Source organism: Bactrocera neohumeralis, chromosome 4 (assembly GCF_024586455.1).
Source record: "Bactrocera neohumeralis isolate Rockhampton chromosome 4, APGP_CSIRO_Bneo_wtdbg2-racon-allhic-juicebox.fasta_v2, whole genome shotgun sequence".
Taxonomy (NCBI): Eukaryota; Metazoa; Arthropoda; class Insecta; order Diptera; family Tephritidae; genus Bactrocera; species Bactrocera neohumeralis.
The window spans coordinates 7738869-7751801 of NC_065921.1; the positions used below are offsets into that span (position 1 = coordinate 7738869).

The 12933-nt window shown below is 38.8% G+C and overlaps 1 protein-coding gene across 1 annotated transcript in view; it reads left to right on the plus strand.

Annotated features, from left to right (window-relative positions):
• Positions 1-12933, plus strand: part of LOC126756875 (uncharacterized) — a 375204-nt gene that overhangs the window by 12893 nt on the left and 349378 nt on the right. The window contains exon 2 of the mRNA XM_050470358.1: positions 3133-3950. The gene's annotated coding sequence lies outside the window, so the exon portion shown is untranslated. The remainder of the gene's footprint in view (positions 1-3132; positions 3951-12933) is intronic.

The following is a 12933-nucleotide window of genomic DNA, read 5'->3' on the forward strand; positions in this document are numbered from 1 at the left end:
TGCTGAGCCAATAAAAGCATTCCAACTCGGCACGGAAGGCCTTAAGTGCCTTTAATGAAGATTAGTTTTTCCGGTTTAGGTTCATTTTTGGAACAACATTAGCTATATTGTGGAACAGTTTCATCATAATATTCATAAAGCCACGTCTCATCACCAGTAATTATGAATTTGATAAATGTAGTGTCTTGACATATGTTGTCAAGCATCTCTAGTACGACTTCTACGAGACACTGGTTTTGCTATTAATTTCAAAAAGTGTTGAGTCGATCCATAAATGCTGATGAGATCCTCTGCTATCTCTCTGATGCCAGCATGACGATTTCCCAAAATACCCGATACTTTCCAAAATATTTCCGGTACTTTTTCAACAAAATTTCAAACTCGTTGTTCAATTTATTTTCCTTGGCACAAATCGCTAAATTGAATTTACCAGTCCGGGTCAAATTTGATCAGATAGTATTTTCTCACAATTGATTTTCTTAGCTCGCAAATCACTTTCGATAACAACTACTTCCAAATAATGGAACAATATTTTTCCAGTCATGAAATTTGATTAAAAATCCTAAAATAGAGAGGCAAATTCTTTCTTCGATATTTTTATCCATTGTAAAAATCGCAACGCACTACTGAGGTCTACCGACTTAAGCAGCTGCTGGGATCGAAGTGGTTGACAGATTGTGCACATATTTGGCATATGTAATTGAGGACAGTCCTACCAACATAGCAAAATACATATTTTTGAAATATGAGAATTTAATTACAATTTCCATGTGCGTTTTGTCACAATATACATAAATGATAAGGATAACTAGCCTGGTGTTGAATTCTGGTTGACCTGGCAAGTTGGAGGAGTATGTAATGTTCGTTCACCCCCGAATTTAGTTTTTTCTCACTTGTTTAAAATCTCCTTAATATTTTAGATTAACCAGTAAAGAAGGCCTAGGTTCGGGTGGATGAAAGTTATTGCCCAAAATTAGAGCTGTCAAAGAAAAATTTGCAAATTGTCCCTCCCTTTGGAAGAAAGATAAAGTCAATCGTTGGGAGAAAAACTTTGTTAAGAAATTCTTTCACATCTAAACGGTTTAAATCCAGCACAGAGAGGTAATAAGTTTTCAGCGTCAGTCGATGGCCTGCCTGTACTACTTATTACTAAATTAAAAATAAAGAAGAATGTTCTGCAAGAAACAATGAGTGCATGAAGTAATATAAACCATTATTTATTTTCATTAAACATATTTTATTTATTTTTTCCTCTACTTTTGAAATGAAAATTACTTTTACAATTTTTATAATTATCATATTGAATACCTCAAATTTAGAATTTCGGATTTTAAAAGGTATTATGTTATATGTTTAACAATAATAGGATCCACAAAGTGTACAAGCTTTCACGAATTCTCTAATTGTTTCTGTTAAAAACGGACCGCGCACTTCCTCTTCCATCCACGTCATCGCTATCAGTCTGATGACACATTTTTTTATATCGGCCAGGATGGGATGAGGCTCTACACAAAAATCGACTTTCTGGTGGAGCTCATAACCCATTTCTCTCATTTCTAAAGGATCTTCCAAGGACCGCAGAATGTTGAAATCTCTGTAGATTTCCGCCAAATCTGGAGCTGAGCCTTCTACGTTCATGCTGAATGATTTTACTAATTTTCGACACAAGGTAGAGCTGATCCGTTATTATTAACGTTGAAGCACGTTTTGATGAAGACTGCAAAATTTGCTCGAGTTTTAAGGATTTTGCGCAGGTAGAAACGCACGACGGTAACTATGCTGGAGGATCAGTAAAGAATGAGGCAGGTAGCAAAGTGTATTTCTGCTAAGTACTTAATCCTGTTTTTATTTTTTAGCCAGAAATTTGAATTATCAATTTTGAGAAAGTCCTTGAGGATTTTAAATACTGGTTTGTCATTGACCTTGAATTTCATAGTATTCAGTGTGCTGATGTAAGTTATCCCTAAAATCAATATACTATATCGTATTCGATAATTATTTTTGAAACTTTTATTAAAACGAAAATCTGGTGTACAATATCGGTGTTGGAATATACGAAGATGCTTAGATGTTATCGTTTAGCATTTATTCCTTATAACATTTTCTCTCTTAATTACTATAAAAGATAAGATAAAGGCATACATTTACAAAATAACAGGTAAGGAAGAGCTAATTTCGCGTGTAACCGAACATTTTATACTCTTGCAACTTGCACGAAACAAAGCCAGGGAAATATCTTAAGATATTAGCAGTATTGAAGAATCTAGCGAAAAGTTCAACAGTCAAATTTGGTTTAATATTGGGTAGTCGAAAAAGGGGTTCTCTTAAAGCCAACTTTACTCCATTAAGTGAGTTCTGCAGTGACCGAAACAAATAGTAGTTCGATGGGGCAAGGTCAGAGCTACATACATGGTGGATGCATCAAAACTTCCCAGCCAAGCTGGTACCCAAACATTGAGCTTCTTTTTGTAGCCAGCCTTTTTTAAATGGTTCAAAACCATTTTATGATGAATATTAAGTTCCTAAGCGATGTCATGGCTGCTTATGGGATGGTTCTCGTCAATCTTTTGCATAATTTCATAAACTTTTTCCACTAAAGGTCCATCAGAGCGAGGTGCTTTTTTCACATCGAAATTTCCAGAACGAAAGCGACAGATGATTGTTGTGCTACACGAACTGATGCAGCGTTGTCTCCAAACTTCACAAATTTCATTGGTGGCTTGCGTGGCATTCTTCCCTTTTCTATACAAGAATTTCAAAATATAACGAATTTCTTCATTATTTTCAATCATTTTTGAAGAGCTGTAACTTTTCAACTTCTCCGAATTAATTTTTTTTGGTTAAATGAAGCTTACATCTCACCTTTCCAACAGTATATGGTATGACTCAATGTGATTGGTAGCAGGATATATACGGCTTGAACGCAAACTATTGACAAAATACGAAATACTTTTTCGACTGCCCAATAGTTACTATAAGAAACGCATATATGAAGATATTATAGTAACGGTGAAGCCGAAATTAAGTTTTTTTGATTTGATCATCATTTTTATCTTTTTTTTAATTTTTAAATACTTTATCTGTTATCCGTAGTAATTATAAACTAATCTATTAATTTTCTACAATTTCCAGAAAATTCTCGGAATAATCAACATGCATACATAACTGGAAGCTGTACATAACTGTTTCTGAAAACCCTTGGTCGAGCTCTATAGACTGTATTGTATTGTTGTGTCGTTACTAAGGCTGTTGCTTACATGGTTTGTGACGTCAAAGACAAAAGCTGAAGTGTTGCGTGTGCCCGACATTCGAAAAACAACACAAGTTGCTTTGAAGACAATGAAGAAATCATAAAAGAACAACACGGAAAAGAAAATAAAAAGATAGATTAGTGCATTTATGAAAACCAAAAAAGAAAAATGAACGTTTTTTGTAATAAAACAAAACAAAAGTGAAGCAAGGGTACAAGCAAAAAAGAAAAAAGTGTTTGTGACTAAGTGACATCAATGCTAAAAAGTGAGACAAAAGTGTATACAATAAGAGTTATGCAAAGAATAACACATAAATATGTCTATATGTGAATGTGCTACAGCCGGAAAAAAATGAGGAAGTAAAAAACCGCTATTATATTCTCTCATCAAAGCAACGTCAGCATTTAAGCCTACACAAACACATACATAAGCCTTATACCATAGACTACCGAAAGGCCGACCGACCTTCCGAACGAACGAACTGGCACTCAGCCAACTCTCAGCCAAGCTGCTTCTTCAGCAACGTATTTTTCATCAACACGTGTGTGTTTGTGTTGGTGAGTGATTTACGCCTACGACAAAGGCAGGCTGAGTGTCTCACAAGCGGCCGCATCCTTGCATCATCAGCGTCTTAACGGAATCCTGCTCATCTCGAAGGAATCGTGCTAGGTGTGCCGCACAATAAATCGCAATGGCAAGGTAAGTGCCAGTGTCCTTATCTCTTTACAACTGACTGAGTGACTACACACACATACATATTTATGCCTATTTACAAACACATATTTGAGGGTTTTGCAAAAAGAAAACTCATTATACCCCACACTTTGGCGCCTGTGTGCCTCCTCAAGCACTGTATTTTCTTCTTCGCTGTTTGTTGTTTGCTGTTTACTTATTTCTTACTTTCTTCATTATTTGTATTTTTATTTTTCAATATCAAGCGACCCCACGCTTTCGTTCAACTGACAGCCAGCACCTCAGCGATATCCTTTCAGGCATTTCAATCAACTATGCCACATCGCATCGGAGCTCTTCAAGCACCTAAAATATTCATTCGCTCCTTTAGCGTTGCGGCAATGTGTCGGTTTGGCGGCGTTGGCTTTTTCGTTGGCAACAATGGCGGCGGCGGCGACGGTGGCGTTCATTCTCCATTATTTGTTGTGTCAGTCAATTTGGTATGACACGTTTGGGGATTTGTTGCTGGCAATTCGTATTATATCAAGTTAGTCTCACCGGTGGTATTTAGTTGTTGTTATTTTTATTATTATTTATATTACTTTTGTTATTTTATCTTATTGTATTTTCCCAAAGAACATTGTGCTACTTTCTTATCAAGGATAATGGTTTCGATACTAATTGGTTTTGTTTTGGTTTGGATTTTAAGCTCATTAATGTGGACTTAAATTGATTTGAGACACTTGTCACAACATAATTAATTTCATATTTATACTAATGTGATAATAAAAGAGTTACTAAATTCATGTGAATTCCATGTGGATTCCACAACAAAAAGTCCCCAATACATTTTTAGAACATACCTTGAAGATTATGAGTTATCAGTCATCGCTGATATATTTTACTGCCGAAGTTCAGAACATGTACGAATTGCTTTTTCTGTCCAATTCTATCAATATTTTCTATTCTTCATGGAAGCTCTTTGACTTTTGACTCACACCGACCACATACATATGTACTGAGGTAAGTCTACGTAAATTGTATAGAAATCATTCGGACACACGATCCTTTCAATATTCTTCCAATATTCGTCATCTTATCGGAGAGCAACAATTTTTCCAGTCCTCGAAACACTTTTCATAAGCACTTTTTGGGGTGGCCTCGAGCTGATTCAGCGATTTTGTTTTATCTCTTCGATCGAATGCTTCCATAGATTGTTGATATTTCCGATGATTGTTGACTTGTTTGCATGTCAAACTCATAAACCCAAGTCTCATCGGCAGTTATAATGCTTTGCATGAATGTGGGATCGAAATTCGCACGATCAAGCATGTCCAAAGCGACCTGTTTACAGTACTAATTTGGAAAAAAAGTTCAGCTTAACGGGACGAGTTGAGCAAGAACACGTTTCATGCCCAAAATATCCACCAAAATCATTCGAACGGACTCGTCAAGATGTCGAGCTCTCTTGCCATCTCTCGATCCTGACGATTTTCAAGCATCATATCCTTCACATTTTTTATATTTTCTTAAGTTGAAGAGGTCGTATGTCGTACAATATCCGTCGTGGTTCTATTTCATCCTGTTCCAAGCAGCTTATCAATCATATCCATAAATGCCGAACGGACGGTTCAGTTAGAACTTCTCCAACCATTGTAAGGTGAACTTTGCTGAGATTGAGGTGCTTATTAAATTTCTTACGAAGTCGCGCAGTTCTTGAAAATGAGAATTTACTTGCAGAGTTTGCCTGGATACTTAATCCCCGTTAGGATGGTATGGATTAGATAAGTTATCAACGAGGTCATTCAACGGTAGGTCCAGGAAACGCGCTGTTTCGACAAACAGGATTAGTAGAGCATACGAAGAGGTGGTTAGTGTCTGAATATATGTATTATATGTTAGGGTCGATTCTGGATAAGTAGGAGTTAAACCTGCTACGGTATCCAGAACAAAGCTGTATTCTCGCGTGGGTGATGGTTTGACTTCAAGTACGCCATTCACTAAGAGTTAGTCGGTGAAGGTATTAATGGCTCCATATTGAATGGCGGTTAGTGCATGTTTGAAGTTTATTGCGTCCGAAGTTTGGTCGGCGTATTGTTTTATGTCGTCGATGTAGTTGAGGAAGGATCTCTTGATGCACCTAGAAGGCGGCTCCGCTCCAATCAGGTGACTGCAGAGATGGATTTAGTAAGGGAGAATGTTAGGTACCGTCCAGCGAGGAAGCGAGAAAGGGAGAAAGGGAGAGAGAGTAGTTTATATTTGAGCACATACCATTGATTCCATTGCCCGACGTCATTATCGTGCAATCATCAGCGTACGAGGCTGATGGTGGTTGATGGAGTTTAGAGATGTGGTAGGTAAACAGCAACGGGGAGAGGACACCACCCTGCGGAACCCTCTGTTTATTTCTTATCAAATTAGATTTTTTACCCTAAAATAGTACAGATGATTGTCGACCGCTCAGATAGTTCATAGTCTATCTCTTCAGTCCTGGAGAGATCGTAGATATTACGATGCCCTTAAGTAGCGTTGTGTGATTGACTGGGCTTTTGACAAAATCCAAAGCTACGAGAAACGTCCTCTCGCAGGGTGGGTTTTGGTTGAGGACATAAACTATCTGGGCGTTCATGACGCTAAATGCTGTGGTGGTACTGTACACTTTTTGGAAGTCATGCTGGTGGCGCTGGGCTCAGGTGGTGCGTGAAGGTCGGAGCAGTAAGTCCTCAAGTGTCTTCACTACTAGGGAGAGGAGAGTTACGAAAGGACTCGCCTTTGTTAGCGGGTTTCCCAGGTTTCAGTAGTGGTACCAATCTTCGATTTTCCATCAGGTATTTGAAGAGAGCCAGCGACAGTTTGAGAACCTTGGTGAGGAAACTTACTCCCATCGAGCCTAGGTGCTTTAGCATCAACAAGTTTATTCCATCAGGGCAAATGGATTTGGACGATTTATTTTATTGTTTGTTTGATTTGTCTTGTTGATGACACTCTGAACCTGCTCATCGGTGAAAGAAAGTGGTGCACTGTCTTTTTGGCCGTCGGATAACACATCGTCTTGAAGTACCTTGATGCCAGTGACAAGGAGTAAGACTTTGTTTCACTAGTCTCGACTGTACGTACACATAATATTTTTCTGGAAGGAATGCCGTTTAGATGTCACAGCATAATCAGTATTTGGGATCAAGAGCATTTTTTCATCAAAAAATTATGTTTCACAAAAGAATATTTTACTTTTGTTCACTGTAGATTTTTCAGGTGCAAAAGGTGTGTACTTCAAGACGGAGTGCTTCATTTTCTAACTTAAGCACTTACACCCAAATGTGTGCTTGTGATTCCCATTTTCAATCAGCACTTCACGCAAATGCTTAAACATGAAGGAATATGCCACGACACACCTTCATTTATACCAAAAAAAGCTCTGAAGTACCTTGTATTTAACACGCCTGCCCTAAAAAGGGTTGCATTTATTATCTACGCTGATGGGTGTCACGGCATGCGCTAGTTTTCTGCCGCACCAATCCCCCCGTTCTCGATATCTGTGCGTAGCATCTTCGAAATATTGTTGGAACACGCACGAAATTCCGGCTTTCCGCTTGCGTATCTAAAGAAGTCAGGCATATGTGGTAGTAAGCATAAGCATACACTTATACATGTAAAGCCAGATGGGCGGGTCCGCTAACAGCACGTTTACGCTGCATGCTTTTAGGCGTTGGAACACACATGCATGAGTTAAGTTTCTTCGCCTCGACATTGGCTGTTTAAAAAATGATTTACTTTTCATTTCACTTAAATTGCTTGACATTTTCTGATACCCTTGTGTATCGACATTTTAGTGCCGGTGTGCTGGTGTATGTGTGCGTTTTTGGGTCGATGATGAGTCGGCAACTTCATTGCCCGGCGGCGCGCAAAGGTCTGACTTGTTAAGTTCGAACAGCTGTTGGCGCGCTGCGACGGCTCACTTAGCCCCGTCAACTGTGCGCCTTAAATTCAAATGTCGCAAATTTCCCATTTCGCTTGGATTAAAGTTTTCGTGCACTAAGACCTTCTGTGCTGCCACTTTTCGCTTGCGCTCCATTTCACTTACTCACACCCACGCTCGCTCATTCGTTTTCATAGCGTCTGACGAATGCTCGATTCATTTGTTTGCATTTGCATTTGAATTTCGGGTTTTGAATTTGTTTGCTTTGGTCGGTTTTGGGTTTGTTGTCAGGCCCATTTCTATTGTGCGCTCATGCCACTCGTCTGTTTCCGCCCATTCGTGCTTGCCGTAGCTCTTTGCGGGTCTGCCGGTTAAATGGCCCAGCACTTGGGTGTCTGTCCGCAGTGAGTGTGAGTGTGCAGGAATTGAAAGTGTTTTAGCTGTCCAACATGGTACGCTCGAGGGGGTGTGCGGAGCGTAAGTTCAAAATGTGTATAAAGTGACTATGGAGTTTTAAAATTATGTAAATTTTCTTCACCAACACTTGGCCGACACGTTTGCCCACATTTAATGTGTTGAAATTTATGGCTTAAACTCTTCCAACCTTCCAAGTAACTTGAGGACGGCATGCGGTTGACTTGTAACTGTATTTTTGAAATTTTTTTGGAAAACGAGATTAGGTTACTTTGAAAGAAATAAAGATTCTAAAAACTGAAAGGAGAACTATAAATATAAGGACTCTCAATATAGTCCAGAATTGAGCACCGCAAGCGAGTCTGGGGTTGAAACCGGCGAAAACGGATCTGGTTGTGTTCACAAGAACCCTCGAGAATGGCTGACGTAAAGGTATGTTAGCTGCGTGGAACATTCTAAACATTTATACGGATGACTCGGATGGAGTTGGTGCGGGATACTGTCCAAAGTTAGGCATAAAGCAGTCTTTTCACGTGCCGCACTACTGTAGTACATTATAAGCTGAAGTTTCTAGTATTGCGAAAGCCACAGCGCTGGCCTAAAGTGCACCTGCAGGCAATTCCAGAGTCAACATCTCCGAAGACAGCTAAGCAACAATCAAAGCCTTGAATGCCATATCGTGGCATAGAAGTGTTTTGGGACGCAGGGAAGCAGTGTAAAGTGTTGCACGAAGCAAGCAATTTCACATCTACTGGGTGCTAGGCTACAAAGCCATAGAGGCAATGAAATAATGGAGGAAATAGTAGATTGTCAAGAATAGTGTACGGCTAACACCCGGAAATGTGATCAACATTGGAAAACCCATGCATTGTCTATACGACGATCTGGACTGAAGCATGGTAAAAAAATCAAAACCCAATGAAACGAGCTATCTGGTCTGGTCTGGTGGCAGCACATGCCCTCAGAATGAGGGTAAAAGATCAAAAAGACTGTGGGAAATGTCTAGACTCTAGAGCAAGGCACCAGGAAACAATGGCTCATCTCTTGTGCACTTGTCTTGTATTGGCTTATGCTGTAAGCATCTGGGGTACGACACACCGGAAGAGATATTGATAGTGGGCTACAGAGTCCTTTGAAATTCGCGTCAAGCGCAGACATCCTAAAGAACTCATCATGGACCCAGAATTCCATCTGGTATCGCAAAGAGATAACAACTGGTCTATGAGTGGCTCTTTGGCCTACCAAACTAACTTAACCTTACCCTTAAAACTCACTGATACGAGTTGTTTTGGCCATTTTTTGGTAAAAATGTTATTTAAGTCAATTTGAAGGAAAAAGACTCGCTAAACGGCCACGGAAGCCTTAAGGAAGGAATGGGAAGGTTCTTTACAGCCTTTCGCTTGGAAACATCAAGTGAAAAGGCAATCGAACACTGCACGTAGTATGGAAATTTGCAGAGCGGTCATAGTTGTTACTGTAGAAGCAAAGAAACGGTGGATACCGGAATATACGTTTTTTTCTGTTAAATGTCACTAAAATAAAGCGCGAACTAGTTAACTTTCTAGAGAGTAGCGCTCACTGAAACCTCTTCTAGGCTTTGCATCGCAAATATCATTCTACAGAACCCTTTTAGTTGTATAAAATCCCCTCTCAGACGTTCTGAAAAAGTGTGGATTTTATCACTACCAACTATAGCCCATAAAAAGGCACATATTCCAGTTGTTACTTTGTTGCAACATCTGCCAGCATATTCAGCTACTCATAACTAATGCTCGTGCCAAGAAAGCAATTCTCCACTTGTAGCCACTTTGTATGACTTCGGCATAAATTTCACACAAAATGGCGAATGTTCCGCTTAGCTGGATTTGGTGAAAGTTAAATGCACATTGCATTTTGCATTTTAATACTCTCATTTTTTAATTTGCATGCATATGAATTTTTTCCGCACACGTGTCAGCATGTTTCAGTGTGTGTTGGCGTGTGTGTGTGTGTGTGTGTGGCGGCCGGTTGCATTTGGGTTTGCATAAAAATGAAATGCGCCGTAAAATAATATGTGTCAGCATTAAAATGCAGCGCGCACAACGAAAAATGCCAGAAAAGGAACATGCGGATTTCGCACGAGCAGTTCGCTGAGCTTGGTTGTGCTTACACAAACATATGCACACACATACATATAAACATACGAGTGGTCGTTGTAGTGGGCGTATGGCGTAAGGTAAATGGCAGTGATGAGTTTTTGATGTCCGATTTTTGTGAAAACTTGCACTCAGCACCGTTGGTGCTGATGTGAAGCATAGAAATATGCTGTCAGTAAAGGCTGAGTGATATTTGGACCTTTTTTCGGGAAGATTCAACTAAGCTTATTACAAGAACTCGTGTGCTAGTAAACTAAATTCGAAGAAGAATTATTGGTTTGAACAGCTGCTCTATACTCGGATAGTCTTTTAAGAAAACGGCGAGAGATGGCAGTCATCAATGGGATAATAGAGCAAAGATGGGTAAGGCAGTTTTAGCAGATCTTTGTAATTGTAAGGTTATTGATGAAAACCTCGGTTTCAGACTGACAATAGAAAACAAAATTATGAAGTATTTTAATATACATATTTACTATAGCCTTCAAAATAAGCTCTTGAGCCAACACAAGCAATCCAGTTTTTCATACAAATGTTATAAGTCTCGACAGGGATGACCTTCAGTCACTTCAGCCAATTTTGTATTTTTCGGTTTTGGCTCATTTTTGGATCACCATTCGCTAGATTATTGGTCAGTTCGACGTTGGATTCATACTTACATATATCCACGTTTTGTCATCAGAAATGATGTGTTCGATGAATGTAGGATTGTCAAGCATCTCTTGCGACCTCTTCTCGACCGTTCCTATGACAGTCGCATCTACGTAACCGGAACAGAACCGGATTTATATCCAGCCAAGAACTGTTAACTTAGCAGAATTCTGCCGCTACAGCAACAACAACCTCTTCTCGTCGTCTTTTTTCCGAAAGGTTCTAGAGTTTTTTAATATTGATATATTTCATACCCAAAGCATTAACCAAAAGGTGTTGAGTCGATCCATAATAAATGTTGAAATCCTCTACTATTTCTCTGCTGTCAACACGACGATTTTCAAGCACTGTTTCTTTAATTTGTTCGATGTTATCGTCCGCAACAGGGTGGATGGATTCGCCAAGCATGAGGCAAGGTTTCGCTGACTTCACGACCTTCACTGAACGCTTTGTCCTATTCAAAACCAGAGTTTGTAATAAAGTAGACGCCACAAAACGATGCAGGAACAGTTTTAATGATTCCGCAGCCGGTATTTGATTTGAAACACAACATTTGAAGATAACTTATTGTTCAATTTATTTTGAAGGTCGAAATCGCAAGAAAAACTTTTCGCATCGTTAACAAACAGCTACCGAACACAGACTAATTGGCATATGGAGATCGAACTCTATACGAGCAAAAACCATCGTTTACAAATTTAGGGAAGGATTCGATAAATAATGGGCTAGTCCGGGTCAATTTTGATCAGATATTATATTTGGGTACTTTATTGCTGGCAAAAAAACCATAAACCACAGCATAAGGAATGGTCAAACTTTTGCACTTCAGTGTCCAAATGAGTATTAAAGGAAGCATGTGAGAGCATCTTGTGTAGTGTGTTTCAGCTAAGTGAAATCAAATCGATGTTATGCCAAAAACAATAAATTATTTCGGAAGAGACCGTGTTGAGCTGCAAATTAATGAAATCAAATAAATTAGATGCTACTTCAAAGAAAACATAATTATCACTCCTGGTGTTAGATATATGTATATACATATATAAACAAATATGCATATTAAAACATAATTATCATTCCTGGTGTTAGATATATGTATATACATATATAAATAAATATGCATATTAAGGTTTTTATTCGTTATTAGGAACCCGCTGTTAATTAACTAACGGTCGAAAGGCCTCCGGATAGACAGCAAATGTTCGCTTTAATTAAGCCGCGTCAACAGCAAACGCAAATTAATGCTAATATAAAAGCAAAAGAAGCAAAGATAATATTAAGAAGAGCAAAAAATAATAACTGACACATACACAGTTATGTATATTTGCGACAATTATTTTTTCGAATCGTTTTAACCCTTTCATGCTGACTGATACCTGTGGTTTTGAACATAACTCTGAAAAAAAAAATTAATTTTCAGTAAACATTCTTCAAAAAATTCTGAAAAATTGAATAAATTTAAGTGTCATCATAAGCGTGGATGATATGAGGAAGAACTTCCCGAACTCCGAAGCTCCTAGATACTTGATATGAGTTCTAGATAGTGCTGGGCAAAGACCTTAGAGGTGTTCCATTACTTCTGTCAAAAGGCCAACAGCCGTCCGGTTGTCCTTTAGAGGCCTTGTGAGTAAGAGCAAGCTAGTTTTCTTAAGAGGTTCTTGCATATAATTTTGGCGATTGTACAATGTACTTAAAGCATTTCATCTCACCCTGAACCGCCTGTCGGCTCTATTGGAAATTTCGTTGTAAATCGTTCTTAGTAACTTCTGTATTTTCTGTAGTTGTTCGATAGCCAGACAAATGACACTTCTGACAATCTCATCGGCTGTTTCATACAAGTATATAGCATAAAAATCTTGTGAATTTTCAACTTTAAAACTTGAGCTTGGCTCAAGGTTTA